The 10,301-nt window shown below is 32.2% G+C and overlaps 1 pseudogene; it reads left to right on the top strand.

The window, feature by feature from the left end:
* Positions 1-8,515: 8,515 nt before the first annotated feature.
* LOC115231975 lies at positions 8,516-9,696 on the top strand (annotated as a pseudogene).
* Positions 9,697-10,301: the final 605 nt, after the last annotated feature.

Below are 10,301 nucleotides of genomic sequence, written 5' to 3'. Positions count from 1 at the left end.
TACGTACCATGCCACTCTTTAGGCCTTTTTTTTAGCTACTTGTGTACGTATTCCTCCCATCTGATTTGAATAGTAGCTGCCTCCACTTGTGAAATCATTGTGCATCACAATATGATGAATTTCTTCAGAATTGGTTTTCCTTCCTCATTTCCGAGCTAATCTAAGTTGAATATATTCTTAAGATTCAATACTAGAATTTTGGATATTCTTTAATTAGAAATTCCGTCTTGAATGATTAATTCTTTTGCTATCAAATCCTGGAGAAAAAAAGAAATATTCAAGAAAAATTAATTCTGTTAAAATTCAATGCAGAATTAAACTATACTATAATGATCATAAACGTCGGTTATTTTTTTGGCAAAATATGAATTGAAAAAGACTTATTCACAATTGTGAAACAAAAAGCACAATTTCTGCTCTATTTTCCGACATCATACTTTGTTGAATGTGATTAGCATTCTACATCGAATTGTAAATAAAGAATGAAAAATGTGTCCATTGATGAGATATTTGTTTAAAAATAACACAAATAAGTCAAATATCAAATTGCTGTGCAAAAACATCAGTCATGGGTCATATTAGTATTTAATTGTTTTTATTGTAGATTTGAATGTTAGCAGTGAATTTATTTTAAATAGTTAGTAGAATTCTATTTCATTTTGGATAGTCTGTTCTATATAAAAATGTTTTAAGGGGTTTTAATAAATATTTCGGAGGTCAAACAAAATTACGAGTAAAAAAGTTGAAAACCCCTAAAAAAGTTAAAAGCCCTGTTTTGATGCACTTGTGGATGATAATAGACATTATTACTGTTTATTTTCAAGAAATTGTTTTGACTAAAATTAATAAAACTAGTAATTTACATGAAAATAAACATATTTAGATACCACAAAAGTCAAAACAGTACGTCTAGCACCATAAATAGTGAGTGTTAATAAACTGTACAATTCGTCAGGTCCAAAGTGATTAAGATTGTGCTGAGCCTAATTTAAATAGACAAATACACTACTTCAAAAAATTTTAACTCAAGTTTAGCATCTTTGATACAGAAGAAACGCAACTTTAAACCAATACTGACGACTGTCAGGAACTTTTCAGGAACTGGAGGAGCATGAGTTCACTCTTAAAAAAACCGAGGCAAATCCCCCTTTCAAAGACTTTCGGTTTAGACATAACCTCTTTTTATTTGCACGTTTGAGATCTACTTCGAAAGTCTTTAAAACTTGTCGTATTTTACGATCACTACAATCTCAATATTGATAAGTCCAATGTAGTAGTTGTATAAAGAAATGGCATATACCGGGGGTGTCAAAGATACGGATGTCAAAGATGTCAAAGATAAAAAAAATGTCAAGTTTCTGGAACATATTTTAATTATAAAAATTAATAAATGTGTTGTTAAATGATTTTAAATTAAAATTATAAATCGTAGTACGAATTTTGTTAAATCAAAAATAAATAGTCTGGCCCGCGGAGCCTAAATTTTTTTATTCCGGCCCGCGGAAGAAATGAGTTTAACACACCCCTGGCTATACATTTAAAGAATGAAACAATTGACCGAGTATAATACTTCAATAATATACATTTTGTTAAAACAAAATTAAAATTGTAAAAGTAAAAATTCAATTATATTGGTAATAAAACACATTGTCAATTAAATTTGAGCCCACACGTCCTTATAGTGTCCCCCAAAGAAATAGTCCGACTCCGTCTTATGGCCAAATCACATAAAGCAGTAACAAATTCTGGACTCGACTCTATCAATTTATGAAAGAACCAAAAAAACCTCCACAAACACCATTATCTCAGCAAAACTAGCACTTTCATTGACCATTTGATCAAGTCGTTGACCTATGTACTCTCTTCCAAGTCTTTCACTCGGATTTGTCATCAACTGACGAGAAAGTAACCGAGAACTTAATTTTTGAACTTGTTTTGTAGAATTTCTACCAAATTCCACCAATTCAGGCTAAATTATTTTCCAAAAACAAAAACCTGCAAATCGGAAAGGACGTCAACCCTACGTTTTGGAAATATATTCTAATTCTTGCAAACTGCTAAAAAAATCTAAAAAATAGTAGTTTAAATATACCTCTATATGATTTCCTTCCTTAAATCAAAACTAAATTTAGGAATCAAGTCTTTCTTTAATGTCAGCCGGCGAGAAAAATATTCAAATTTTGAACCACGTGTATCAATGGATATAGCCACTTCAAGAGCATTCACTTCAGAAAGAAGACTCCCCGGATGACAAATAGAGTTAATATATTCTCTAAATTTAATTACTTTATAGCACATCAACTTGAGGCATGGAAGAGCCAACTTTGCAGTCGTAATGTCTCACGAGGATGCATGTAGAGCAGTCGCTTTATCAAATAAACAATTTAACTACGATTGATTTGATTCCGTTTATTCCTTGTGGATTTTTAGTCTCCAATTGAGTCTAAACATATTTTTTATTATAATAAAATAATATTTGCATTTTTCTTTCTACACATTAAAAAATGTTAATAAATATTCATATAAATTAAAACATACTTTAATTAGCATAATAAAAGCATCGAATATCCGGCAGACTGCCTCTGGGTTAATATTCAAAGGTAATGTCAATGAATAGTCCAATAAGCCAACGACATGTGCAAAAAAATGATAATATGCTTTGATGTGAGTTCGTTGAATGTAAAATTACCCCGCCGCCCCACAATCAAGAGCCCAGCAAAGGCAAGTATCTTTACGAATAGAACACAAATCTCACCTTAAGAACAACTGAGGGTAAGATTTGATTATTTTTCTGCACAAAAAGAGAAGCTTTTTGCATTCGATTTTTGGCTCTTAGTCCAGTCTCGGGTTTGGAAAGCAAAACTAAAAGCCTTCGAATAAACAAATCAGCAGTCTAGAAAACAACAATCAAAAAACTTTTATATTTGACTGAGAATACACTTTGGCGGGAATTTAGAAGGTGCTCGAATATATGCAAGAGAATAAAGACTGTTTTGATACCCGGACTAAGTTATTACGTATTAAACATACTTATCAGTTTGTGATATACAAAGTTTGAGTGACTCCACATCATATTCTGCAATGCTATATAATAACGTGAATGTGCGTTATATAAATCAGGACTACAAGCTTCCTCACATGCACGAATAAAATGCCACAACAAATAGTCGAGACGAATTCGTTTACACAAACTCCACTCAATTTTAGCACTCTTAGTAATATAACATTACACAAAAACCTGTGCTCGTTCAATATTTGTTTGTATAAAACCGATTAAATATTTATGTGATAATTCTTTTTGACGGAAAACAATTTTGGCTGCGAATTCAATCAAATCCTCCAATTTCTTTCTCTGTTGATAGAAGTTGTTGAATTTCACATTTCTGCTCTTCTAAAGGAATACCCTCGTTCCATATCCTCTCTAAACTCAATGAATTTACGTTTCTCCTCGCATTCCATTTTACAAAGCTGTACATCAACCACTTCGTCGTCGTCAATAATATTATATTTAATCAACAAACCACAAATATTTCTCCGTTAGAAAGAAAGATTCAGGGTCAAGTCGATACTTGATTAGCTTAGTTCTTATTTTTAATGACAAATTCGAATTGGTTTCGGAATTCATAAGCAACTCGGAACCAATTCCGCCCAATATTCTTCATACTATTAATTAGTAAACGACTCAATAATACTTACAATATAATTAATAGTACATCTACACACAATGTTGACACTTAATGCCAGCAATGTTATCAAGGTTCTCGATAAATTCAAATAATTTTATTCCAAGTTCATTAACCGCCTAAATAGATTTTTTAATAAGGTGGTAAACCTCCAATATATCCTTAAGCACATAAGCCCCTCTCGACTCGTCCTAAAATTAATCATAATCAAAAATACAGTAATACACTAATAAAATCTGACTTTGAATGATCATTAAACGAATTATTTATTATCTGAAAAAATAATATTTTGATATAAAATACAGAAATTAATTTGTTTTCATTATGTGACTCTATTTCCATGTGGGTGTCGTCTTTATTAGCTATAATACTAACTTGATAAGTATTACTCGATAAACAACTATTTTTGAATGTAGAAATGTTAATAATTGACTTCCAAGCTTAGAATTATTTCTATTTTGCCAATTTTGTACAATTTGTGATATTATTGGAACGTTATGTACTTCTATATGACGATCTTTCTCCAATTTTTTAGTACAAATTCAATTTTATAATCTGGGAGTAAATTGCAACAAAGAAGTCTTAGGCACGTCTCATCATCCATTGATTTAAGTACTATTAAATAATTAAATTAAAAACTATTAAAACCTGTAAAATAAAGTATTTTTAAGTGAGAAAAAAAGACTTTTATACCCAACCACTGGGAAAAATTAGTTCAGAAACTAATCTTGTAAACAATCACTTAATTCTCCATCAGAATTCTTTAAAAAACAAGCCAAAAAAACAAAAACAGCTAGAAAATCGGAATTTCCATTCTCTCTCTAAAATAACAGCATATGAAAATTAATTACAAATGAAAATAAACTAACATTGTTTTTGATGACTTGGTACGCCCCGAGATATACCTTCTCTAGACTGAGGATTACTTCATTGGTTAAATGATGACGGGTTGATCAAAAACAATATAATGGGAGATAATCCAATCAGTAAGGGACTAAAATAATGAAATGTACAAAACATTTATTTCAGTCCCAACGATGGATATATGATTCGACAAAAAGAACAAATATTTCATTAGCATTGTTTATTCGTTTCAGAATAAATTGCCTAATATTTTTATTTAGTGAATTTTATCAACCTTAAATATGTATCGCACATCATTGTTTACATTCCACGAAAAACGATTTCAGTTCGAGCTGTGAAATAAAACTTCCGTGTTCTGCCGTCACGTCACCAGCAAATATCAAATCGAGTACCTCAAGTCAAATATGGCCAAAATACCAAAATCGAATGAAATCTATCACTTTCGTCGGGAGACTCAAAAAGTAAACAATTCAAAAAGATGGTGAATGACCGACGACGAATCACAGCAGCATCGAGCATTTAAATTCACGAGCAATGGCAATAACACTGAGGGAGACTCTAATTCATTTTATACAAAAATACAAAATCCTTGCAGTCACGTGTTACTTACTTTGAAAACGAGATATGATATGAGAAATGAACAATCCAGGATTTGTGTGATCTCACAATCAATTTTGATGGCACTGTCTACCATTGCATTACATCGGGATAGATTCTAAAATAATTTGTTAAATTACTTTCTGTTTACTTCTGTTTTATTTAATGATCTCAACAATAACGAATGGTGTTCATTTCGATTATATAATGATCGAGTTTTAACAACTTTCTAACTTTATCAAGCAAAGCACGAAATTTCAAACGAAGGTAGTCGCTGGTCCACTAAAATATCATTTTATAGGCTTGGATACTAGACATTGAAATAAGTTAAATAATCTTTGAGGTGGCTGTTTTTGTCGTTAATTGTCTCTCCTGCAAGTTTGTTCTCTAAATTCAGTATATCCACAATTTCCTGCTCTCGAATCTGAGAAATAATTTTGAAATAATAAAACCTGAGATTCGAGAGGAAATATTGCCAAGGAATCACTAAAATATTAATTTTAGGAATTCAAAACTCTGATATGACCACTCGACTAGAGAACTCAATGTGGGGAACTTTGCGACCAATTTGGCCGGATCCTTAGCATAGAAAATTACCAAAATCATTGCAATCATCCAACTACTCCAATACAGATCAGAGACAGCAATCTACGCTCCAGGTCTTGGATAGTCTCCCTTATATATTACAATAAACATTCTACATTGGAGGATTATATAATGAAAGGTCAAAAACAAGTTCCAGTACATATTCAACATTAAGTAAGTCTTGGTTTGATCTAATAAAATATTTAATCACTTAAACTACTTAAACCGCTAGTCTCAGCAAAATAAGCCAATATATATAATATCCTGGACAACGTTGGGACTAATCAATTTGACTGGATTATTGGCAATTAGCAATAATTTTCTAAACAAATTCGAGGAACTAAACAAATTTCCAATCGACCTAAAATAGTTAAGTAAATCAATAAATAACATTTGAATCTATATTTAAATTGTCCGTAAAAAGTTGTAACGACAAATTTCTTCATAGCAGAAATTCGCTTAATCCTTTAAATTAAGCTAAAATACAACCATGTCTCAAAACGTGATTTAACACATTCAGGATGGACAGAAAATATTTTTTAGCCACTCGAGGACACTTTGACGGACTGTATTAATGTATTCCCCTATCCTGAAAATATTATTTAATCATTTAATAAAAATAATTAAAAAGTCAATACTTTTAAGGTTTTGTGGATGAGCTAAATCATTCATCGCACAGCACCCTATTCAACATCATGTCGCAGTATTCCTCAAATGAATGATAAGAGAAAGTCGATATGCAACCAGGACCATTCGATCTGAGCACAATTTTGAATAAAGCAAGTAAAGTTATCACTGAAAAGCGGCAGCTTGAGGAAATCTCGAATCAAATTGATAAGAGCAATTTGAGAGTTATCGAACAATAATTCACAAAAAAATCAACAAGACACTAAAATCGTAAATTACAAAGATATACATCAGTTGATATTTCTCTCTATTCACAAACAAACAGTGACCAATCAAATGCCCTCCGCAAGTTCTGAACGATTTGGCCTCACATTTAATAATAAAATTCGTCATTTGGCCAAAATAATCCCATTTACGGCCAATAATTTTCTAAAATATTTTTAATACAAAAAATAACTTAAAAGACGATTCAACCAACGTCAGCTGATTTGCTTTGAAACGAATTTTTATGACATTTTTAATAAACTCGCGGAAATAATCACAATCGACATTCTCCCACTTTGCCATACAACACGCATCAAATGCCTCAAATATTAAAGGACAAGCTAGAAGTAAACAAAACTGTCAATGCCTTTGTGGACTGAATCCATTGCTCCAAACAAACTGACAAAAAGTGTTTGACAGAATCATGACAAGCCGTCAGTCCAACCAATTTTACCATAGCTGGGTAGTCTCTCTTGTATTTCTGCTTAGGGCACTGACTACAAGTCCCCGACTTGTTTCCGTGTGGTTAAATATCTGTCAAAGGGACCATAGATTCAGGAAAATATTAAATGATGAAATGAGGGTACTTTTTGGATAGATACTAGGAAATTGGTTTTACTAAACAATACAGGGACGATAGGTTATGAGGTTTGGAGTTGAAAAGTGTGGTGGATAGGTTCGAATGAGGAAATTAATTAGAGACCAGTCCCTGACATTGTTTCAACTCACACCAGCGATCATCAGATAAAAAATCGTCTAGAAAATACTAAAATATAATTATAAAAAAATAAACCTCCATAAGAAAAACAGGCCATTCCTGGACGTTATTAAACTCCAGAAAATCACATTTAGAGAACAAATTGTTTCCAATTCGCTATTTTTCCCGCCTCTTTTTATCAATCTTTAAGTAACTAAATCAAAATGAATTTAAAAAACAAACATTCATATTTCTTCATCCAAGAAAATGTCGGAATATTTTTTTTGCAATAAAAATCAGAGGAAAAAGAAATTCAAATCTGACCGGAAAAGAATTGCTTTTCCACACAAATTGCAATCTTTTTCGCGTGTTCGGACGAGGCGCCTCGGCTTCCTTCATAAGGTCGGAAGGGTTTGACTTAAAAATAATAAAATTGAAAACACCAAAAGAATCTGAGCCTAAATCTAAGTCGATTTTTGATTTGTTCTTTAATCCTGAGGTGTTGTCGCTTTGTTATTTGTTTGTTTTATATGTGGAGTGAAATCCGAGGATTTGAAAAGTTTTTCTGATGTTTTTGAGTTTATTTTTGTTCCTGTTTATTTATAATAATTTAGGATCTACCGAGTGCTATAAATTCTGTGTTTTCTTGATTTCTATAAAAAGTAAAAAAATTGTGTTTTATCCAAAAAACCTTGTTTTTGTAAATCTTTTTTATTATAAACTTTACGGTCTGTCATTTGTTAATATTTTATTTCTGAAATTTTGGGTGGGAAAAAATTGAAATTTTTTTGAATAGAGAGACGCGGACAGTACGTACAATACAGGTTACAATGAAAGTGATATATAATTTTATTTATTTTTTAATTCGGTTTTCCAAATAAAAAAAATATTTTTTTCAATTATAATAAAATATTATTTGAATCAATTTTGAAAAAATTAGGAATAATCAAACCCCGGAGATGACAGGCTTGAAAGTTTAAACCAAAAGTTATGTTTGACTGAGAATACCAGGACGCCGGTTAATTATTATTATTTCTTTTCTTTTTTTTTAATTATTAAATATATTGATAAAGATTTACGTTATTCAATATTTAAATTATCAAATAAATAACTAATTAATCTCTCGTTAACCTGGTGTAAAACCAATGTCCTCAACATACGCAAAAACAGTTGAAAATATATATTTAACAATATAGGCGAATTAAATGAAATAAAATCAGAATTAACCAGCGATAAACCTTTTAAAAGAAAGACGCTGTAAAGAAGTGATATTTTTCATGACCACAGGAAAAGATGTAAGGTACAAAAATATCACATACTGACATATTTTGAATAAAAACATTTTTCAAAATAACTGACGTGTGTAATTTAGTTCCTTGTTTGTTGACGTTCTGAATTGTCAGTCAAACCTCTGATTTGGAATTAAAAAAACTGGTTTATATATATCTGTTAAACTATTCCACTCAAACCCCGACATGGCTATAATGGCAGTCAATTCATTTGTCAAAGTCATATCCCACCACTCATGTTAGGACACAAACGAGCCATTTCCCCTCGTTCGTGCCCTTGCAATCAGAACTATGGCTTGTATGAATGTGAATTGTGTGACAGAATATTTATGTGACCCACTTCGTAAATGTCTAAAGGACAGTGACCCCTATGTAAGGAAAACTGCGTTCTTTGCATTGGAAACTCTACAACTGAATCCTAAACTAGTAGAAGACCAAGGCTTCTCAAATATAAAGTCTTACCTCACAGATTCCAATTCTATGGTGGTCTGTTATCTGATTGTGTAGGTCGTGGCTAATGCTGTGGCCACCATGTCTGAGATGCAGCAGATTTCCTTGGGAAAGAATGCAGAATATCCCAAAGTGAACTTAATCTGTTGATGAATGCTCTCAACGAGTGTACAGAATGGGGACAGATCACTATTTTGGATTATATCGCTGCCTATCAACCAAGCACCAGAAAAGAGGCCAAAACGTAGCCACATTGGAATTAATATAGAATTTGTGAACGTGTTCTCAGAGGTTGTCTCATCGAATGCAGGAGTTGTTCTGTCGACAATTAAAGTGATGATGAGGATGATGGAACGACTGACTGATGAAGAATTTTAAGCTCGTGTGACAAAAAACTGTCAAATCCTCTCATAACTATGCTTTCCGCCCCCTCAGAGATCCAATATGTGGGGTACGTAATATTAATCTAATCCTACAAAAGAGGTTAACCACCCTAAAAAATTTCAGGCCAAACGTGTTGTGTAATGAAGTCGCAAATTTCTTGTCAATACAACGACATGATTTATGTAAAATTAGAGAAACTGGAGATTATAACACTCTGACTAACATTGACAACATAAGCGAGTTCTGCCTGAATTGAAGGAGTTTGTGTGAGTTTTATGACTGTTCAGTACGCCACAGGAGTAGACATTGACTTTGTAAGAAAGTCGGTCCGTGCCATTGGTTGTTGTGCCATAAAGATCCCCGATGTGGCAGAACAGTGTGTCCTCACTCTGCAGGAACTTGTAAAGTCTAAAGTCGATTATATCATCCAAGAGGCTATAGTAGTCATTCGGTTGATGGATATAACTAGTTTAGGATATATTTAGAAAATATCCGAAAAATATGAAAGTAAATTGGAAATTTTTGTGAGAATTTGATTTGTTGGATGAACCAGAGTCAAGGTGGGTTATCAGGGTTACTTTAGAGCAGCGATGGTTTGGATTGTCGGAGAGTATTCTGACGAATAGAAATGCAGATGAACTACTAAACTCATTTATCGAGACATTCTCTGACGAGGATATTCAGGTTGTTTAATAAACTAGAATAAAACAGGTGCAACTACAACTACTGACTTCAGTTGTCAAATATTATCTCAAGAATCCGTCAGGACAGGATTTGGTAGAGAAAATATTGGATTTGTGCACAAAAGTACAATTTCTCATTTACAGTCATTAGGACAGTCTAAATCCTGATTTAAGAGAT

Source organism: Octopus sinensis, unplaced genomic scaffold (assembly GCF_006345805.1).
Source record: "Octopus sinensis unplaced genomic scaffold, ASM634580v1 Contig19017, whole genome shotgun sequence".
Classification (NCBI taxonomy): Eukaryota; Metazoa; Mollusca; class Cephalopoda; order Octopoda; family Octopodidae; genus Octopus; species Octopus sinensis.
The sequence above is the reverse complement of the archived record's forward strand: the minus strand, read 5'-3'. Positions and strand labels throughout refer to the sequence as shown.